This window comes from Dioscorea cayenensis, chromosome 14 (genome assembly GCF_009730915.1).
Source record: "Dioscorea cayenensis subsp. rotundata cultivar TDr96_F1 chromosome 14, TDr96_F1_v2_PseudoChromosome.rev07_lg8_w22 25.fasta, whole genome shotgun sequence".
NCBI classification, from domain to species: domain Eukaryota; kingdom Viridiplantae; phylum Streptophyta; class Magnoliopsida; order Dioscoreales; family Dioscoreaceae; genus Dioscorea; species Dioscorea cayenensis.
In genome coordinates, this window is record NC_052484.1 from 6,692,310 (window position 1) to 6,715,334 (window position 23,025).

At 31.5% G+C, this 23,025-nt stretch overlaps 1 long non-coding RNA gene across 1 annotated transcript; it reads left to right on the forward strand.

The window, feature by feature from the left end:
- Positions 1-9,904: 9,904 nt before the first annotated feature.
- LOC120275418 lies at positions 9,905-10,514 on the forward strand. Its single transcript, XR_005541105.1, has 3 exons — positions 9,905-9,964; positions 10,089-10,128; positions 10,436-10,514. It is a non-coding gene; the product is annotated as an uncharacterized LOC120275418 (long non-coding RNA).
- The last annotated feature ends 12,511 nt before the right edge of the window (positions 10,515-23,025 follow it).

Here is a 23,025-nt window from a genome sequence, read left to right on the forward strand (position 1 = left end):
ACACATGACAAGTAATAAAAGTTATTTGATAAATTACAAAAGGTGTTCCATTAGGTGATGTTTCAAGAAGTTGTGTTATCCACAAAGGAACATTGGTTGTTGATGGTCTACCAATACTAGACAATGTTCTTTATGTGGAAAGTTTGCAGGCGAATCTAGTGATCTTAAGTCAACTTTGTTACTAGAATATGTTTTCTAAGTTCACTCCACATGCTGAGGCATCTACCCATGCCTTTAAGGACCAACTTGAGGCAACAGAGGGTCAATCCAATGAATCTAATAGCATTGGTCTCCCTTTGTTTATTACTCCTGACAGTGTAGTTATTTAAGTAAATTTCATTTACTAAAAATTTTATAATTTTATATATAAATTCCTTGGGAAAAGTTTCTAAATTTTATAATTAAAATGTTTATTAATTTCACTTGTTTTTTCAAAGGTTACGAAGTTAAAAGAGCAATACATGAATTGGTACAAAGACACTACAAAGAGGCATGGATTGGATGGGGAAAGTGCCTAGAGATGTGTGCCAGAGAATGTTCACAACTTTTAGATTAAATATCATTTAATTAAATTAATGTATTAATATCATTTAATTTAATATATTGTTTTACTATAAAAAAAAATATTAACTTAGTTAATCTTCATTTCTTTAGGGTATTTTACACATGGGGGTCACAACATAAGTCTATGATATTATGTCATTTCAGCCTAAGGTGAGTGAGTGGTTGAGAAAATATTTGTACTTTGCACATATACTTTACAAGGCTCCACTTGAGTGAATGACCCTTCAATTTGGGAGAGTTTGTAGGAATATTAAGGGTAGGGAGAGTTCAAGAAAATTAGTGAGCAAAACAAAAGAAAAAACTGAACAATAAATAGAACTTCTTTGATTGTTATCTATCGTAGTGAATCTGTCAGCACTATTGTACACTGCATATGGCTTGTAATGTCCCTATTCTATGTAATTACATTCATTATGGTTGTTGTTGTTGTTGTTGTTGTTGTTGTTGTTGTTGTTGTTGTTGTTGTTGTTGTTGTTGTTGTTGTTGTTGTTATTATTGTTGTTGTTATTGTTGTTGTTGTCTATGATTTATTTAACTCTATAATTTTTTTATTATGCTATTTTTTTAGATTGAAGAATTGGGTAGGGAACCATCACCCAAAGAATGTTTCATCCACACTCATAGGAAGAAGGATGGCACTCTCGAGGGTGAGCACGTTGCACAAATTGTTGTAAGGATAGTATAATTTCCTCAAGAAGTTAATTTATTTGCATAAATTTGTGAAATTAGTGGTTTTCTAGTAATAGTTTCATGATAAAAATAGATGTTTCTTATACAATTGTTATATGGTAGAGTAGCTATTGTTATAATATTGTAATTTGCATATGTTCATGTTATTTTGCAAAGTAGTGACAGGATTTGATGATGTTTGGTTGGTTGTGATTCTTGCATTGTGAAAGATTGCAGTGTATTCCATCGTTGTTTTATTGGCTGTGATTCTAGCTTTATTTATTGCGTGTTACCACTTTGTTATGATTATCATGATCTTCAGTTTCTTTGTTGGAGATTTTTTTTAATGAATTCTATTTGTTCTACCATATGAATAAGTTCCATTACTATTTTCTTTTATCTCTTTTTAATCTAATGTTTATGTTGATGAGCTTTGTTTGGAGTTATTTGATGTTATATTACCAGGCTCTATTTCTTTAGCTCATGCAGAATCTATGTCTATTTGCTTTATTCTCTTTGCCTTTTGTTGTTAATTGGTAATTACCAATTTTAGTCTTGGTATGTTAGTTTATGACATGTTTATTAAAGTAGACTGTCATTCTGAGATTGCTATTTGGCCCTTCTAGGTTGGAATACCAGTTTTGACTACATATTCTTTCATGTTTTTTACTATAATTTATCTTATTATATTTGGATTTTCCTGAGTCATCGCTATATTGGTTACATGTATCGGCCACAATTGTGAAACATCTTTGCCTACTTGGAAGATCACAAGTATAATAAGATCAGGTAATATAATGATCAAATTTATTTAATTGATCATGATGGTATGAATGTGTATGTTGTATAATGTTGGGATTCAACTTATTTTGACTTTGATTTGATTTTTTTATCAATTGAATACATGGTTCTTCTTTAAAATTAAGCTATCCTTGAACTTTGCATATACCTACAAATTATGCGAGATTGAGAAAATTTATTTGTTCATTGGTGTAGCAAATGGATTGTCTACAGCTACTATATATACTCATGATTTTTAAAGCTTTGTTCAAATGATATGCACTTGCTTGTTTTAAGCCATAGTTTGGTGAAGGTGTAACTTTTTAGTTTTTGATATTTAACACCATGCTTGGCTTCATAGATCGTTATGATAAGTAGTTTATCTCCACCATATATATAGCATGTGTCTGATTATTTTTTATTAAATTGTAGGAAATGTTTCTTCTTGTATATGTTATGTTAACACCATAGGTTGTTAAGACATTAATATGTATACTGATGGCATATTATTATTTTGCCATAGAAGTTTATGATATTAGGAACTATTATTTTGTGCCGCATTGATTGTTCAACAAAAGATTTTGTAAAGGCTATATCCAATTTTTTTTTCACATTGCAATCTCTCACAATAAAAGATAATTTATTTATTAGCAACAATTTATTCGCTTTGTTATATATATATATATATATATATTCCTTTTATAGGTTAATTTAAACATTTATCTATTGTTTTTTTATTAATTAGATTTAAATTTTGATGAATATAGGAACAATGAGGTAAAACCCTTGCATATAAGCTTGATCAAGGGGAAGATGAGAATTTCATCAACCAAAATGAATTGTGGGACCACATTGCTGTCAGAAATCATAATAAAGTGTTGGGAAAGGGCAATATAATCAGAAAAATGTCTTCAATCAATTACAAGCCACATTTGGAGCCTTCTTAATTGAGTGGGCAACTATATAACCAAATTAAGAAGTTGCAATTGGACCTTCCTAACACCCAAGTTGAGCACAATGCCATGCTTGCCGAGAATGATGCGATGTGAGCCAAACATGATGTGATGCGGATTGAGTGGACATGTCATGAGTTATATGAAACCCCATTACCTGCAACACTTAGCACTACAACAATCTATATCTACAGCTACAAATTCATAGCCACAAAATATATTTTTGTAGCTAAAACATTACAATAGCTATAGACAAAGTCATTTGTAGCTATCTATATTTGATTATATTTTTTTAGTTACAATGATCATTAATTCATAGCAAATAGATTATTTTTGTTTTGATATCTTGATTTTGTGGCAATAACTAATTTTCTAGCCACTATTTTTTAGCCACAGTAATATACTATAGCAAAATAGTTTACTTAGTTACAAATAGTAATTTCTTGTGGCAATAATGATTTTAAAATTTAGATACTAGCCACATTAAGATAATAGTGGCTATTATCAATATACAACTACAAACATTAAATATATATAGCAAATTGTAATTTTAAAAAATAATTTATTATGAGTATAGCTTTTGTAGCTATAGTGGATAATATATATCCTATAGCTAAAATTATACATATTAAAGAGCCACAAGAAAAAGTGAGACTGTGGTAAAAGCATGCATGCATGGTACAATTTAAATTGTTATTATAAATCAATTCTTATATTATATCCATCTAATTTAGCAAAAAAAATAATTCAACTCCTTTTATATAGGAAAATATGGAAATAATAAATCTAAAATGCTTTATATAATTAATAGACGACATGAAAAAATAATCAAAATAAATTAAAATCTAAAAAAAATTGCAATGAAAGAGAAAATCCTCATCAAATATATATTATATAAAATCCCAATGAACATTATTAATTTTTCCTTAAGCTTTAAAATATTGTTTTTAATATATTTGTAATAGAATCTTGAATTATTACCAACGGAATTTTTTACTATCACCAATGGAATATAGTAATATATAGGTTTAATGGCATTGACCTCTTCAATATGCATGTTGCTACTCTCACACCACTTGTCCCGAGAGCACCAATACTGGCGGTGCAATCACATGTTGATGAGCACTCTCCAACATGAAAGAGACCTCGCACCACACTTGTCACCGATAATACTCCTGATGGCCCGAATGATGAAGATGATATATATTAAAGTTTTGTTGGTATTTGTCTTCTAGAAGTTGTTCGTAAATTTATGATTTTAATAATATTTTTTGTTCATTTTTCCCATAAATAAATATAAAATGTAGAATATATTTTCATAAAATTAATTTCATATAATTTTTTTACAAAATAAACAAAAACATGTTGAAAGCAATAATTAAAAAACCTTGCCAAAAACTGTGTCAAATACCGTGGAAAAAAAAGTAAAGTATATAAATTATGCTAAAAACCATGACAAATATTGAAAAAAAAAAACATGGTAAAAACTATGAAACCAATAAAACCATGGCAAATATGGAACCAAAGTTCTAGCCAAAAACCAATGGTCATGTTTGGCATGGTAGTAAAAACCCATGCCAAAAACAGTGACAAAGTTTGCCATAATTGCGATATCTTGTTTTCTATTTGTCTTCATGCCTTTTCTTTGTTTCTTTAGGTGTATTAGTTTTTTTTCTTTTGCTTTGTCTTTTTCTTGGAAGTGGAAGGGCATTTTTGTGCTTTTGTTTGTGTAATGGCATTGTGGTGGTTTGTTTGAAGAGTTAAGGATAGAATGGTCTTTTTGCCTAAAACATAATCTTTTATCAACTTCATCTTCTCCAAAGGTATAAAATTAAGAGAAAATTTCCTTTCTTTTGGTTGTTCATTTCTTCCCTAGGGGTTCAAAGAAATCTCAATCTTCTTTGGAGCTAAAAGCAAGTTTTCCTTCATTGAAGTTGATTAGGGTGAGTATTCTTTCAAGGTGATGTCTTTAATTTCTTGTCTATGCTCCTTGCTTCCATTTGAATTGGAGTATTTAATGTCTACTTGTAGATGGATTTTTTAGGTTGAAACCATGGGTTTTGAATGCTCTAGAAGTTGTTTATACATCCCTTTATTGTTTTTCTTGAAATCCTTTTGAATGCTCACCCTAGAGTTGTTGTAGGCCCAAGAGATTTTTTTTGGGTACTAAAGCAAACGCGCATTGCCGCATGTTATTTTGAAATCTTTAAAGTTAAGGTTTTAGTCCTCTTCAAGTCGCCATTCCACCATCTTAAGTGCAGGCCAAAATTCTTAGCTTTCAGTATCTAATTTGATTCATTTTGTTTGTTGCAATTTATTCCCAATTTTGTATTTTGTTCTTATGTTTTCATATTTGGAATGCTTCTGTATGTGTAGGAGGCAAGCCTCTGAGCAAAAACAAGGCATTGGAGGGAGCTTGACCACATGTTCGGCTTCATTTTTTAGTGAATTTGTGTCGTTAAAACACTTGATCAAGTGGGATTTGAATGATAACTAATATGAGTATTTACACTTGTGCATGGTTTTGGAATGTGATTTTCATCCTGAGGTTAAATAACTCATATTTTTTTATGTATTTTGATCCTTATTCTTCTTTGTGAAAGAAAAGGTTATATTGAAAATGTCATACTTCTTGTGAAGGGAAAGTATTATGCTCTGTTATGCAAATGTTGTGAAAATGCTTTTATATAATTTGATGGTGATATACTTTGTGCGATTCACTATAGTGTAGGTTTCCACAGCTGGCCTGTAGAGGGAACGTTGTTGACCATTACTTTACCCATGTCAGGAGGCACGTAGAGAGCCTCATTGGGACAAATACTGAATGAGACACTAGGGATCACCACACAAGGTTCTCAGAGCCCAACGCCAAGGAGGGCTATCTAATTGAATTTATTATGCTTAAAACTAACCTTGGCAGAATGAAAACCCTAATTGTGGCCGCAATTAGATTGAACATTCTTTGAGGGTAGCTCGATGAGTTTTCAAAAGAATGATTTGTTGGTGAAATACGAATTCTCAAAATGATTATCTTTTATCACTACACCAATTTTCAGTTTTAGAGGCAATTTACTAGAGGGGGTTCTTAAAAACCGTCTCCATAGTTATGTTACAATTTTTTTTTATTAAACTATAGAACCGGTTTAAAAAACCCCCCTCAAATTAAAAAAAAAACTCTCTTTCTCCCACTCTCTCTCTCTCTCTCTCTCTCTCTCTCTCTCTCTCACTGACTCCCAGAAAAACATTACTTAATCACTCACACGGTCGTCGCCGGGTGTTGATCTTTGCCACACCGCCACGTTGCCGAGCACTCACTCACACGATCGCCACGGGTTCTGATCTTCGCCGTACCTCAGCACCGAAGCATCGCCGTCAGTGAGTCCTAAATCCCTCCTCAGTTCTCCCTTCATTCCCTTCGGTCTTTGGCTGACGTTGAGGCGCCCTTAGATTTCTGAATGGTTGATTAGGTCAAGTGCGTTGTTGAGGGTTTTTTTTTATGAATGTGATGTTCGGGTTAGTGGTTCTAGGTTTTAGATAATGCATAGATTTTTATGAATGTGGTTCTGCATTGCTTCGCTGCCGTTGGACCTTTAGCACCAGCCGCTGGAGCTTGATCTGAAGGAACCCTACTCTCTTTCTCTCTCTCTCTCTCCTTGAGAAATCTAAGCTTCTTTTGAGGAATTTTTTCAGGTTTTCTGAAATTATTTTTATAATTAGGGGATTTTTTTCTTTTTATTTATTTTTATTTTGAGATCTAAGCGTTTGTAGAGCCATTTTCATTGTTTGAAAATTTTAACAAGCACTTTTTTTTGGGGTGTATCTAATTATGGGGTTTTTTCCTTAATTTTTTTGGGATCTTCTTTGTTGATTTTATTTTATTTTTGTTTTTTTAATAGTGATTCCACTGATTTGGATCCTTTGGTTTCCATTTTTGGGGGAGTTGTTTAAAGTTTATCTTGTAATTGAGTGATGTAGTCCCTGATTTAGTTTTGAAGGTCTATGCATGGAGCTATTGTTAGATCTATGCTTTGATATGATTTTGTATTTTAGGGGTTTTGATGGTCTTGTCTCTGTTTCTCATTTTGATGTTTGAGATTAAGATCTAGTGAACCATGTTACTTTTTTTGGGGATGTGTTAGGGTGTTCTCTTGATTTAATCTTCTTCTCCATGTTTTTTAATCTTTGATTTGTGAATTAGGGCAACAAACTGGGAAGACAGTGGCCATTGTTGTTGGAGGTGCAGCTGGACTAGGGTTTGTGGTGATTTGCTTGCTTTTTGCTAGGTCTTTAAGAAAAGGCAAAGATGGTGAGTTCTCAGTTAAATAAACTCCATTTTTTATGGTTTAATATTGATTTGACCATGCCTCCACCCACCGAACACACCCACTGCTCCTGCACATCCATAGGAGCATTCTTTCTTTTGTTTGTCATGGGGTGCACTATCAGTCCCAAGAAAGAACCACTTGTTTCCACTCATAATAGCTGATACAATAGCTTGTCTTATAAAAAGATCCATAATACAATGATCATACATTTTAGAGAATTAACTTAAAAAAATTGTGAAAATTCAGAAAGTTAAATAAAAAGACATCTCAAATTAGATCAGCAATTTAGCATGGGTTCACACTTTTTGGTACTACTTCACAAGTCAATAGGAAACTTATAATCCTTTACTCATGCGCAATATGAGTTGATAGCCATATTTTCAAATTTTTCCAATCACTAATCCAATTAATGATAGCTAGAAGAAGGGGGCAGAGACCATAGAATGACTTTCCGAACAATGTGCTTTTTCTTAAAAAGAAGAGATTAAAGATTTTAAATGAGAATTAAAATATACATTAAAAATAAAAAGAGAGAATGCTAAGAAGGTCAAGGAAAACAAAGAGTATACTGTGGCTATTTGCTCTAAACTTCCATTGATAGAGTTTGATGTGACAGTGATGATACGTTCATTAGTTTAAAACTAAGTTTCTAGTATATCATCGGAAATTTGTGGTTGGTTTCTGAAATTAATTGTGATTGTGATGCTAAGTTCTTTGTTTGGAAGTTTGAACTCCACTCCCTTTAGTGTATTTAAACTTGAAACTTTTGTCATTTTTGAAATTAATGCTGTTGTTGGTGCTTGATGTGATATTGATGGTGAGTTGTTTAATTAAAACTCATGCAAAGTCTATATTTTTGTTGAAAAGTTAGACAGGCAGAATTGGATTCCCATGGAACATTATTTTGTTAAAATCTATTACTTGTTCAAAAACATCTAAGAATCCTATTCTCATTGTTTCCATGAAGTTTTTTAAACTATCAAATAATTGATCCTTATTTAGTAACACTACCCTTCTCCACCACAATTCTTCGGATTCGGACTTCCAAATCCACCTAAAATCATTCCCCAAAACAAAAAGAATTGTACAATAATGTGCTTATAAAAACAAAACAAGAATAACTGTAACAATAATTATGAGTGTTTGACAGAAATATTAAAGCAAAACAAGGACAATTGTTTGCATTTTGGCATTGCTTTTATAATAATGATAGCATTGTTTTGTTGTCATTATGAATATTGATAAATTAATAGCAAAGCATTGACATTTTTGCGTTTTTGCATGTGAAACATGCTTGATTGAAAAAGCCGAACGGCTTGATTTCGATTAATTACCGAAAGATATTCTGATCATGAAACAACTCATTATTCATAGACCTTGCTTGCAAGCTTTTAAGTTGAAATTTTCCTTCAAATTCAAAGAAACACTATGAAGACTTTGAAATTGAAATCAAGCTTCAATTTGTGTGGCCTATGACAAGGTCTTTGAGTGAGTGACTGAGTCTTTCAATGGGCCACACATTAGAAGTTTATGCACTCTCTTGTGGAATTCTTCTTCTCAGTTAATTAGTTCTATTTATTAATATTACTTGATCTCTTAGATGAACAAATCAATATTTTTGTTTACTATTGTTTGATTTTTCATCTGATCTCTTGGATTATCATATTACTGAATTTTCACTTGATCTCTTACATACCAAATTGGCACTTATGTTAGCTATGCTGAGTTTTTCACTTGGATTTTTTAGATGACCAAATTTCTATTTATTATTGAGTTATGGTTTAATTTTCACTTGTTCTTGTAGATAAAATAATCACTTCATGAGATTTTATGTGATAAGTTTTGTCTATAAAATGATTGGCCATCTTGTATAAACTCAGTATGGACAGTGAGAATCATCCGGCTATAATTATTGCTAGTGCAGTGCCAATATTGAAGAGGATAGTTTTTACAGAAGGGCCTCAATAGACACGTGCGCTTCATCTACTAAGGACGCTTCCAACATGAACTAAAACTAGGTAGGCATCTTTGTTCTGCTTTAATGGGCACTTCTAATGGATTATCTAAAGCATTGACATTCTTGCCCATTTTTGTAGTGGCATGGGAAAGAGTACAACAGCATGCTTGGTTGGCAAGTGTAGTCATACCAACACCTGATGAGGTGAGTCTACATTGCTTCTCATTTTGACCAGGAAATTAGCCACAACACTTGGTTGCATGGCTGAAAGCAAGATGTTTTGTTGCTTGTGTTGCCGCAGGGTAACCATTGCGGCCATAGCCAGTCCATGTTGAAGTCTTGCATAAGAGAGTTTGCGTAAAAAAAAAGAATGAGAGCTAAAGATTTTGCTTGTCCTTGGAATGATTTTAAATGATGCTGATGTGATTTTACTTAGGCTTTTGAATTATTTCTTTCTATAGTCTCTCTGTTTTTTTTTATGATTTGTATGTATATAGTAGAGACAAACTATATCTTATTAGCATCTCATCTCAAGGTTGTTATACAGCTGCTATTTTTTTTCCTCTTTGATGATGTGATTGCTATTTTATTCTTTCCGACAGATAATAAATGTTTGGTTTTTATGATGTAGGGTTTGGTAATGATGGGATAAAATGAGTGGTTTTAGTGAAACCTTATAGAGGGTTTTCCAGAAGATGATTCAATGATAAAAAGTGGTACGAGACAATGAACCTGCATGTTTTAGTTCATTTGGATTGATTCAAGGCCAAGCATATATATTCTTCTCTTATGAGATTGTGGCCCTGCTAAACTTCTGTGTTTCCATCACCTTTTTTCCAGGATGAAGAGGAAGTGCAGAATCCGAAGACACAGAAATAAGGTACCTCTATTTTGCTTTTGCCCCTCATTATGGACCAGTCTATCATTCTGTCACTCCATATCTGACACTGAAGTTTGTTTTCTCACTTGACAATTGCTATTCCCTTATGAGAATGAAAGGATGGTCCCTCTTTTTCACATTGCTTAACAATCTTATTAGTTAGGTTCAGCTGTGATTAGCTCTGTGTGATTTCTGAAAATTTACAACATCTCCTTTTAGTTTTATGTTTTGTTTTCTTTGCAAATTTATAAATCTAAAGTGTGTTGTCTTTTAAAGGGTTGACTATCTATAACCTTTAATGTAATAGACCAGAGCCCAAGTTGTATACTCCAAGTATGCTGGAACATAGTTGGAAGGGCCTGACCATATATTGTTAAAGGAGGATGATATTGTTGGTATTCTTGATCATCGATGATGTCAAAGATCTCAAGCCTCTTGGCGATTGAGTTACGCTCAAGGTTTGTGTTTTTCTTCAAATATCTTCATATTCTTCTCTGGAAGATATTGTCTATCCGTTAAGATTCTATGATGCATCTCAAAATCAACTGTTGTTCCAAGGTTTCTCATTGGTGTTCCTTATCTTTCATTCTTTTGTATAAATCTCAGGTCGTGGAAGCTGAAGAAAAAAACTCCCATTGGTGTTCTATTGCTAGGGGGACCAAGGAAAAAAACCTCCCATAGTTACGATGAAGTTTCAATCTTGATAGTGTGATTCTAGTGGATTTTTAAATGGCCTTATGCTTAATCTCTAGTGAAAGTTGAGTTATATTAGTTGTAAAATTCTCAACTAATATTTTTGTGGGGGTGACTAAGTTAAAAAAATGAAGAAATAATCTTGATCTGAAAAATATAATCATGATGGTGATTTCTTTGAATATCTCGTTAACTTATATGTTTATAACATACTAGAATAGTTGTTTGTAAATTGACTTTTGATTAGTTTAATTTTTGTTTGAGAGAAGCTTGTTGTTGCTAAATTGCTAATTAATTGTGGCATTTGACTCACGGAGATGATTGACATCGATGAATAAAAATCCTTGGCTTTGTTTGGACTTTGGATCTCTTGTAAAGTATGACTAGTTACGTGATAAAATGAAACTTTTAAGTAAGATGACAACATTGGTTTAATGATAATAAAAAGCTATTTATTGGCAACACATGGACGTTTGTCTCATCACTATAGCTAGTGATTAATGCAAAGGTGCTCATGATCAATAATTTAGGAGAGAATTTGCAATGATTTTGTTTGGGAGTTCATTACGAGCGAGCAGTGGATTTTTTTTTATTTAAATTCCTATGATTTATATTATGATATTGAAATCTTTATTGTTCTGCTTTGATCTTCATAACTTGAAACAAATTTTTTTACTTATTTGATTTAGGCAACCTTGAGAGAATAAATTCAGCATGAAAAACCTTGAGGAGGAGAGTGGCATCTATTGTTTTTACAATGTAGAACAACATAATTTGTCCGATTATCGAGAGGTTTCATTCTAAAGATTATTGATCTTGGAGGTGATAACATGAGATGTCATGTTGTTGATGCTAATGATATGCTAAGAAGGTGGGTAGTCAGAAGTTATGAATTGTGAACTTCTCTGAACACTTGTTCTTCCTCTTGCTTTACTTGGAAGTTGGATTGTCATGGCATAGAGCCTTTTTGTTCAAGACCAAAACTTTACTTGGAGGAAACAGTTGTGGTTTGTATAGATCATCTACTCACACAGGTAGAGACTAGTTTGACTATATATAATAGAATGTGCATGACTCAGATTTAAGCAAAATGGGTTCATGTATCATTTGCATTTAAGCATGGTTAAAAATAATTGACTTTTTGATATTTGTAGTGTTTATAATAATTTGTCCGGGGAAACTACTTGGGGAATCGAACACAATATTTAACATCAATTGATATCTAAGGCTTTATGCTGTTTGCTAGAGTTTTAAAACTATGATTTCCATTTCATTTGTTGGTATTTATTTAGTGATTTAAGCCTTGTTAGCATTGTATTTCGTAAGTTCTAAGCAAGCTACTCATTCTGGTGGGTAGCACAATGCAGTCATATCAGTTCCAAGTTGCGCAGCTCTGTTATATGATTTATATGTCTTCTGTTTTGTTTTGTTTTTTTAATAAAATGTCTTCTGTTTTGTGGTTCTCATTGAGTGTTGTTTATTTTTGAGTTTTAAATATCCTCATGCTTTAACTATAGGCACAATGTAGTGTTTATTGGAGTTGATCCATCATCAGTGAACCTTTATGAGTATTTTGTGGTGCCTCTTCTCCACTAACAATTAGAGAATGTGATCACAAAGGAGACCACCACTGTTCTTATTGCAATTTGAAGGTTGAGTAAGTGTCTAATGGATAGCATCACATTAGCATGTTTTCCTTTTTCCAAATTCATGGTATGGATTTTATAATTTATTATTTAATATTTTTTTTATTTGATTTTAAATATAATTATAGGTCTTTATTTAATAATGTTTGTCTACTTTTGCAGGAGAATTCATGGTTAAAGATCGAGAGGATTAAAAATTAAGAGGATACACGAAACTTTTTACTTTGTGCAATTAAGCAAAAAAAAAAATTGTAATAAAAGTAGATAAATAATGTAAAAATTTTTACATTTTGTTATTAATTAAAATATATTGCACTTGTCAATAAAAGTCAATAAAAATTGAATTATAATGCTTTTTGAAGGTATTGAAATATTCATGTTTTTTTGATTTACGGAGTTAAACAAATTTATTTATTATTAGTATGAAAAATAAATTAAAAATTTAATTTAATTCAATTAATGAACAAATTTAGAGGTGGTTATAACCGCCTCTATAGCTAATCATTTTTTTATACATTTATACATTTTTAGAGGCGGTTATAACCGCCTCTAAAACTTTTGAGTGATAAAAATTATTAGTTATAAAGGAGGTTATAATCACCTCTACAACTATTGAGGAGTATAAGAAATTATTAGTTATAGAGGCGGGTTATAACCGCCTCTAAAACTATTAAAGAGTAATGAAAACTTAATAGCTATAGAGACTGTTATAACCACCTCTAAAAGCTATTAAAGAGTGATGAAAACTTAATAGCTATAGAGGCGGTTATAACCGCCTCTACCACTTATAATTTTTAGAGGCGGTTAAAACCACCTCTACTCTTTTTATTAAAAACCGCTTCTATAGATAAAACTTGCCCCAACGGTTTGTACAAATCGGCTCTAAAGTGTAGAGCCGGCTTGATACGAGGCGGGTGAAAAAACCAGCACTATACTTATAGAGGCAGTTAAAACCACCTCTATAGGGCTTGACAACCGCCTCAAAAGCACTCTTTTGGTGTAGTGTATTAATTTGTTTTTGAATTTGATTTTAACTATACATGTTTTAAAGCTAAAAGTAGGTTGAGTATTATTGCTATAGCTCTAATCATACTCAATGGTTTCATTTTGATTCTTTTAAATCATGTGGCTTATTCACTCACTGAGTAATAGCATTACTCATCACTCTTCTTTTCCCTTCCTTAGGTTTAGCGGTGTGTGCGGTCTTTCCCTGTGTTGGGTAGCTGCTTGTGTGTTGTTTTAAGTTGGGTATGTGCATCTTTTAGAGCATATTGTATATTATACATCTTTGTATTGATTGGATCCACTGGATTGTATATTTGAGATGTATATATCACATTGTGTAGTTGCATTTTTTTTTTTAATATATATAACTATCTATTGTATTCTTTCTAATTTTTATTTGGCGTTTTCCCTAGCTGTAATCCAATATAGGTTTGCTTAAGTTCTTTGTTAGCCTTGCGTTAATTCAGGGAAAGTGTTGTTCACCCCACTCGGATTAACACGACAGTTGTTCTGTGCCTAACTGTGAGTCGGGGTGTAACAATAATAGTAAAAGAACTATTCCAAAATATATTTGTCACCAATGCTATAGGCACGGCTATTTCTTCATGCCAAATAAGGTGCCAAAGTTAGTTTGGCATGGTTTTTAAACTTATTTCCATGCCAATTTTACCATGCCAATTAGGTACTTTTCTTTTAGTGGATGACACACTTTTTTCAACTAATTCCTCAAGGTAATGAGCACAGGTAATCCTATGAGAACTTTATTGTGGAATAACAGGACCTTGTTGGATAAAGCACTCTAAATCTTTAAATAAACCAAATGACTGCTTCAAACCAGTTTTTCTAAAGTAGGTATCTCAAGAGAAATAATAGAGAAATCCAAACTTGAGTTTTTTTTCCCATGTAACAGACTCTCAGAAAAACATAGACTATAGCATTAACAATAGATAAGTTCTTGAGTACATAGCAAGACAACATTAAATAATATAGATATCAACTTTCCCATTCATAATATCACAGAAAAAGGAAAATTTTAGTGTTCTTCTATTGTCGAACCATATTAAATTCATAAGCAATGCCATTATAGTTGACCAATAGAGTATATGCATCTCAAAGGCAATTTGATTACCTAGTTTCACACACAAATTGAAGATGCTACCTTTTCAAATTCCAACACCTTGGTCCTATAATGCAAACCTCCTAAGAACCTAATGCCATTCCATTTTTGAACTATTTAAAGAAAGTAAGATTTAATAAAAACAACTATTAGAATAAATTCATGACAATGACCACACTACACGAATCCACTTGATCCACACCTCACATTATGAAAGTGTTACAATTACAACTAACATTTTATGTTGCACTAATTGGTACAAAATGGAGCCCAATTGATTTATTGAGAAATTGACATAAATCTAGAACTTTGAAGCATTGTCTTGAGCAAGATTCAATTCAAGAGAAAAAATAAGAGTAGTTTATGGTTGTTGTCTCCAGCTAGTAGAACGAGTGAAATTTCAATCAAAAGGGAAAATCATTTGTGGAATCTAAGTACAAAACAACTGCGAAAGCTGAAGAAAGACTTATGTAGAAGATATCAAAAGATTGGTGGGCACCCTGACTGTGGTCCTCCAATTCATTTATCTGTTTCTTGAATCCAATGGATTTGATTAATCAACAACACCTTCTCTATATGATATTTAGCAGCATATCCATAAATTTTCTAGATAATGAACTCACAGCTATCAATCACGATAATACCATTTTGGATAAGTTTATTATTGATGACTTAAATACTAAAGTGAAATCTAAAATACCTTCGCTTGTACACCTAAGTAGTTATTGTTATTGCCTAGGAATTCATAAATACTACAAGAGACTCAAACTACACACTGATCTATTTCTGAACCAAAGAAGATGCTGTGCAACAAATTCCATAACTGCATATCATAAAAGAACTACCTAATATAGATATTCATCCATGTGTCCTCTTGATTATTATTTAGTCTTGTATTGATAAAGATGTTTCTTGCATGAACTTCAACAAATGTTATGGCATCTAATTAATGATGAACCTACAATGAAGCAGACCCAAGCTATATGGAACTCAACATATTTCTTCATGACAACAAAAAAAGAAAGAAAACTACCATGGTGCAAGTAGAGAGATGGTAGCTATTTCATTCATATGAAATAAAGCTCGATAACATGATCTAAAAGGTTATACATCAGATAGAATTAAATAGTACATACACCATCTTATCATCATTTATAAGTTAGTCTACATAAGTATATTATAATAGAAAACTAATAAATCACAATAAATTGACATTATAAAGATATGATCTTATCATCATCTATAGCACAAAATTGATGTATCTAAACACAACAACAACAACAACAACAACAACAACAACAACAACAACAACAACAACAACAACAACAACAATTAAAACACATTTTTATTACATTTTTATTATTTCTATCGATGAAGATATCATTAATCATATTTTACAAGCATCAAGGTTTTAGTTTTAATAGGTATTTAAGTATAGTTTACTATTAAATGACAAAAATCTGACATTAAAAACAAATCTTTAACCCAAAAAATGTTGTCCAAACCATGCGAAATATAACATTAGCAGGGGATCAGGTTAGAGATGCACCAAGAAGGAAATTGAAACTGGTTATGAGGTTTTAAAGTTTGTAGAGACTTCTTCACAATAGGTGCATCAAAATGTACAACCACTATGAGGTAATCTGGGAAAAAAAAAGTAGTGTTATCAAAAGAAACTTGAAAAACATAGCTAGGAAAAAGTTTGGAATCAGTCTCAAGACTTGAAACCCATCCTAAATATTGTAATATTACTAGTAATAAATCAATAATTATTGATAAACTACAAAATATGGACAACATAGGCATATAATGAAAGTGTTATTTTCAACAATGGAATCATTACATTAAAAACTTTAAGGATGCCACCTTAACTCTGTATCTTAAGCAAGAAAAGTAAGACCTACCCTCAAGATAAGATATATTTTCTTGGAATTTGGATAAACTACTATTGAATTTAATAATATGGGAATAATGTGAAAATTAGGATCAAATTGTGATACAAATACCTTCTAAGAATCATTCATGCTAGATGATAGCAAAGAAGTCTCCTATCCTCTGATTTTTTCCCACAAGAATGAAACAAATCAAACAAAATTCATAGAAATCATGGAAAGGAGAAAAATGAGTCGTGATGAATCACTGTACCTTGCTAAAAGAGAAAGGTTTCCAGAGATTTAGAGAAGATGAGGGGTGGACTTGTGTCACGGTCCGACTCTAGCCGGGCGCGTGGCAATTGCCACGACATCAAGGGAAGGGTTATACCTCATCCTAATCTTACGGAAAGAAAAAGACAAACTCAATAGTAAAAGTATAATAGGGTTCCCCTACAATGGGGACCTAAAATACAGGAAAAATCAACAAAAATACAAGTCATGGTTTAAAATATAACCATAATACAAAGAGTACAAATGCAACAACAGAACATAGAAATCAGGTCTAGTGGAGAGGAGAGACAAGTCACTCTAATGGCTGCCCAGCATAACTAAGTCTAATGTCGCAATCTGAGAGAGAGTGGTAAGTAATAAGTGTTACCCAGTGAGTGGTAACAGAATAAACATAACAAAGTAATAAAACCTCTCAAACAGTAATCATCATACTAATAATAATATTTAAAATATTTTTCAAGAATTCAACCACTCAATAATTAAAACATGAGTTATTAGTAATACACAAAAATAAAATCTTTAACACATTAAACACAAGTCAAAATCATAGGTTGGCCTCAAATAATTCCCGAGCTAATTAATCGTGATCATGATTAGATATAGGACCACCAAGCTATTTTAAAATTTTTAAAATTCAAAATGCTGCCTCCTTTGGTGTTGGCCATTGAGATCCCCATATGGTAATCCTGGGTCTCTCACATAAATAAAGGTATCACATTTTCTGAACCCCTATCAATGGGTTTACTCACCTCTTGACCAAGGGTAAACACATGGTTGACAAAGACGCATCCCATTAGGTTGGCTCGTGGGACCCCCATTGTAGTGTCAGACCAAAGTCTGAGGTCGGGCCATGGTACATAGTCACCATCAAAGTCAAACACATAAAGATAAGTATTTCCAATGTCCAACTGAAGAAATCCATTATCCATCATACAATGGCTAAATAAATAAATACACATCAAACCATATTCACTTGGAATGTAAATACATATGCATACTAGAATACTTCTTTCAAAATAAACACGTATAAAAATTCTTAGTTGTTGCAAGATACAACCACAAATTCATATATTCAAATATATAAACTCAAACAATTCAAATAAATTCATCCTTCATAATGAAAATGAATTACGATCTGATATAGAATATAGGGTATAGGGTATAAAACAAATAAATAAATACAATACTACTCTTATTAAGACTATGCAACTGCAAATCAACCACTCACAAAACAAGTCATCTCGCCTCGAGATGAGTTCACTCTTTGGCGATTTCCTTCCCCTTAGAAGATGTTTCACCACCTAGCCACAAGTAAGGAATCCAAGAAGCAATGAATATAAGAATGAAAAACTAAAATGCATGAGTATGAGAGATTACATGTCGAACATGCAGCACTAGGGTTATAGTGCAAAATGATGTCATTTTGGACCCAAAAGACCTTAAACTGAAGTAAAACCAATTCTAATGAAATCCAAGTATGAAGAGGTTCATTTTGGATGAAAGAAGTTAAAGAATTACGATGGCTATAGTAACTATGAAACTATTATAGTAACCCCGACCCTAACAATGGAGTTTCTCTCCAATTTACAACATCAAATACTAGAATTTCCTTACAAGCATCAAGGATAACAAATGATAGGATCAAGGGCTCCATTTTAAGCCCAAAATTTCACACAAAATATGGTATAATCTATTATTTCAACCTAGGTTTTCAAATAATAAATGCAATGAAAATACAAGAAAAATACAAGGTTAAAACTTAGGTACTAAACTCAAGAGCAAGTGAGAGCTAGTTTTTGGGCGTTGATTTGTCGGAATCAATTCCAAAAAAGATTAAGGGTGAAGGAGTTTTCAGCTGAAGAAGAAGAAAGAAATAAGAAAGAAGGAGAAGAAGACCACCAAGTAAGGGGTTTTCTCTCTTAGTTTATTTTAAGGAAATGGCAAATTAACAGTTTGCCCTTATTAAAAGAATGAATAAAGAAGGGTTCAAATGATCCAATTGCCCCTGATTTTGGCTGGATTTCGCACAGAAGCCACTGTGCAAGCATGTAAGAATTTGACTAGTGCAAAATGACTATTTTATCCCTAATGCATGTAGAAGAACCTAACGAGACCTGAGGTCCAAATAATGACCGGGTACAATAAAGTGGGGTTTGGTGATGGAATTAATGAGAGCTGATTGATACTTGGAAGTGACAAAGATAGGAAAATGAAGGAGAGAAATTATAGGGCATGGGCTATAGGGTTAAGAACTTTGGGGTTTTTTCTTAAAAAAAAAGAGTTTTTTTTCTTTTAAACCATACAAAATAATTTTTGTAATATAAATATTGAAAAAAACCAAATATATAATAAATATTTTATAAATAAAAATTAAAAATAATTTGCAATTATTTTTTTGGATAAATTATTTGTTTATATTATTAATCTATATGAATAATAATTAAAAGTTAATTATTTGAGCAAAAATGTAAATGTCTATTATTAATTATATAAATTAAAATTAAGTATATGTTATTATATGTAATAACTATATATATATTACAATTAATATAATTATATTCATTCATCTTAAAATTAATTAAATAATTTATAAATACTCACATTAAAATAAAAATTATAATATTTTATTTGATAAATTATTATTTATATTATTAATCAGCACTAAGAATAATTATTAAAAATAAATTATTTTGAACAAAATAAAAATGTACAAGTAAATTATCAATCATACAAATTGTAATGAAAATTATATGATCATTTCGTAGATATAATAATTATTTGTCGGTATGCATATATACATTGTTTCTCTATTTCTTATAATTAAGACTAACTCTACATTTTAATTTTAAATTTAAATGTATATATATATATATATATATATATATATATATATTAATTATAATGATTAATAATATATAATTAATGTATCTATTAATTATATAATTACCAAAAATATCTGAGTCCTCCATACAAATTATTAATGGTTCTAGGTTGTATTGTTTTTGGGAGTATACTGATTAGGTTAATTAGTTTGTTAAAATATTTAGTTGGAACACAACAATGAATTTCGCTTGCATTACTCAATCATTTGTTTGGATTCTTGTAGCTCCTAGGGCAGAAAAGATTGAGTTGGAAAAAGAACAATCACTAGAATCAAAAAGCCTCAACTTTATTGGTCCATTTGTTGCATGCCTCAAAGGGATACCTTTGCATCACAAGGAGGACACCCTTGAAGTTACAAAGTGAGGGGCATGCAAGGAGTACACCCTTGAAGTTGAAGCAGACTGATGTGTTTTAAGGGAGATATAGAAGAACAATTCTGGTGTAAGATCATTATTTATTTAACTAATGATTGATGAAATATTAATTAATTTTTTTAATAGTGATGTGAATTCGATGCAATTTAATGAGCATAATGTCAATGAGAAGAAAAATAAAAATAAATAGAGAAAATATAAAAAAGGGTGATAACTTGCAATTAGCGGTGGTTTAATTAAAACTGCCATGAAATGCTTGTTTTCTTGTATAATGTCCAGTTTAACATGGCCCGATAGGCCAATCCGAGTTTGAACACATTGATATAAAAAGATTTAATAACTCTAAAAAGTCAAAATAATATAAATTGAAAAGTTCAACCCAATTAATAGAAAATTAAGAAAATAATATAAAATTAAAATCCGTCATAAATCTGTGATAATTATATTCAAATACAAATTCTATTTGCAAAAAGTCTGTAATGTCTTTGCTAAAACCATTTGCACTGACTCAATCCATTGCAAATCTATCTCAAAGATCTCTCACCCACTTCCCTCCATTTTTTGTATTGGAAATTTGTGTTGTTGCAAATTTGTTGCAATTATGTGATAAAATTGATCGAAATTCTATCACAAAATTACTCCCACTATTTTTTGTGACACATTATTTCCTCGTCACAAAATCCATGTTAAATTTTTGATTCCATCACAAAGACATGACAATTCTGTTGCAACATCAGATGCATTCCATTGCCAATATCCGATGCAAAATCATAATTTTTTTTAGTAGTGATTGATTCATACATTTCCTTAATTAATTATAATTTAAATAATTAGAGATAATATTTACCCATTGTTCTTTAGACATTATAACTATTTATGCTATTTTATTTATTAAATTATTTATTGGTTGAGTTTAGAGCTGGGACGCCTTACAAACATTAGTAAATTAAGATGCAATGTAATTCATTTCACACCAGTGAGAATGAGATTAAGGAGAAGATATTAGGGTTGTAGTAATAGAAATAGCTTGGTTATGATACTCAATGACACAATAATGTAGGTGAGTTAATTAAACAAATGAAATGACTATCCATTATTTATAGCACTAATGAACCTAGTGACCCTTGAAGGTAAGATAGTCGGAGAGCTGAGATAATCTATTTGAATTTAGCTAGTTTTAAGGACCAACTCATGAGCGTCATTAATATCATCCTCAAGAGATTTTGCTTCCATTTCAAATACTTACAAAAATAGTGTAATGCCTAGCCCTTGCAACAATAATATGAAAATTAAATTTGACTATAACAAAACTACTGCACTAGTAATATCATTTCTAATGAAGAACCATTTACAATTAATGTATACTCAAAAGGCGTGAGAAAAATGGAAAAGATTAATCTCCTACTAAATCCACTAAATCATGATATATTCCATGTGAAATGTCAATGATTGTTCTTTTGAACATACTCAGGTGATAGCTGAAGCTTATGAAAAACTTGAAGTTGGTGATAGAAGCTTAAACAGAGCTAAAGCTAGAAACCTTGAAGCTTATAGAAATCTTGCCACCATAAACCACCACGCATAAACATCTAGAAGGTTTATGGCACACTTTATAAAATGACCACTCAATTTACATGAAACCAACCTATAAAGGGAACACTTTTTATCAAAATGTGTATGAGTGTAAGTAAGGTTTTATTAATTTCTCTTGCTATAAAACCTTTATAATATGAGTATGTTCTACTTCTTTTTATATGTCATAGATAATGTCGAGGACATAAAAAAGTAGATAAAGGCAAGCCACATAGCACAAATAATCCATTGTGAAGATGAGCCTGCATTGTTTAGAGGACCAAATTAAATGGCAATAGATTACATAGAAATGCTTAGAAATTTCTTTAAGAACAAATGAAACATTGCATCTATATTTCCATGAGAGCTATTGCACATTAGCACAAATTGCATTGATACCTATACCAATTTATATTAGGAGCAATTTTAATATGTACAATGAACCTCCCAAAAATAAAAAATCACTAGTTTAAATATTAGTACCATAATGACATAGAGCTAAATCTCATATACAACAAAACCGATTGTATATGTGAGGTATGTGGTCCCAAGATGTATGCAAGGGTCTCATATATAGAAAGCAACAACTAGATAGAGGGATGATACATACTATAGAAAAATTTACGCAAATTCCACAAGATTCTAGAAGAAATACACAACAAATTCAAATCTAAGTACTACTTCTACCGGTTACAAAGATAAGAAAATAATTCTAGTTCCAAATCACACACTACAAGTACTCTAAACAAAACATGTATGAAATAAATGATAAAGCTACACCAACCAGGCTTTTCAAGAGTTCATCTTCCCTGGTTCTAGAACTAGGGAATACACTGGTTCCAACCTATCATATTCTGACATGTGTCCCTTGTGATGTTATTATATTTTTTCTATTGTGATTGTGGATACATGTCAAGGTTTAATAGACTGGAACCAGGGTATTCCCTGGTTCCAGAATCAGGGGAGATGAGTTCATTTTTCAACTCTAAGGCTTAGTAGCTACTCCCCATGTTCTGAGAAGGAGAAATCAATGGGATCATAAGCTTAAGAGCTCAATAAGTATTTAGTTAAAAAAAAAATTTTTTTGAGGAATTAAAACAGTTATTTTATACAATGAAATACATCATATAGCATTCAAACTTTGGCATTGGTATGGAAAGTCATATAATTAAATAGTAAATCGAGAACATCCAAAATAGGAATCGGGATTAATGTATTTCCCATTTTTGAAATCGGTATAAATGATATCTTATATGTGGAAGTGATAATAAAATCTGTTTCCCAAATGCCACCAATTAGATTATCAAATATGTCAGTGGTTTCTGATCGAAAATCAAATAAAATTTCACGCAGATAGTTTCCATCGCCACCTAGAACAAAGCCAAATGCACAATGACATCAAATACATGACGCATCAACATACGTGCACATTTCCACTAGTG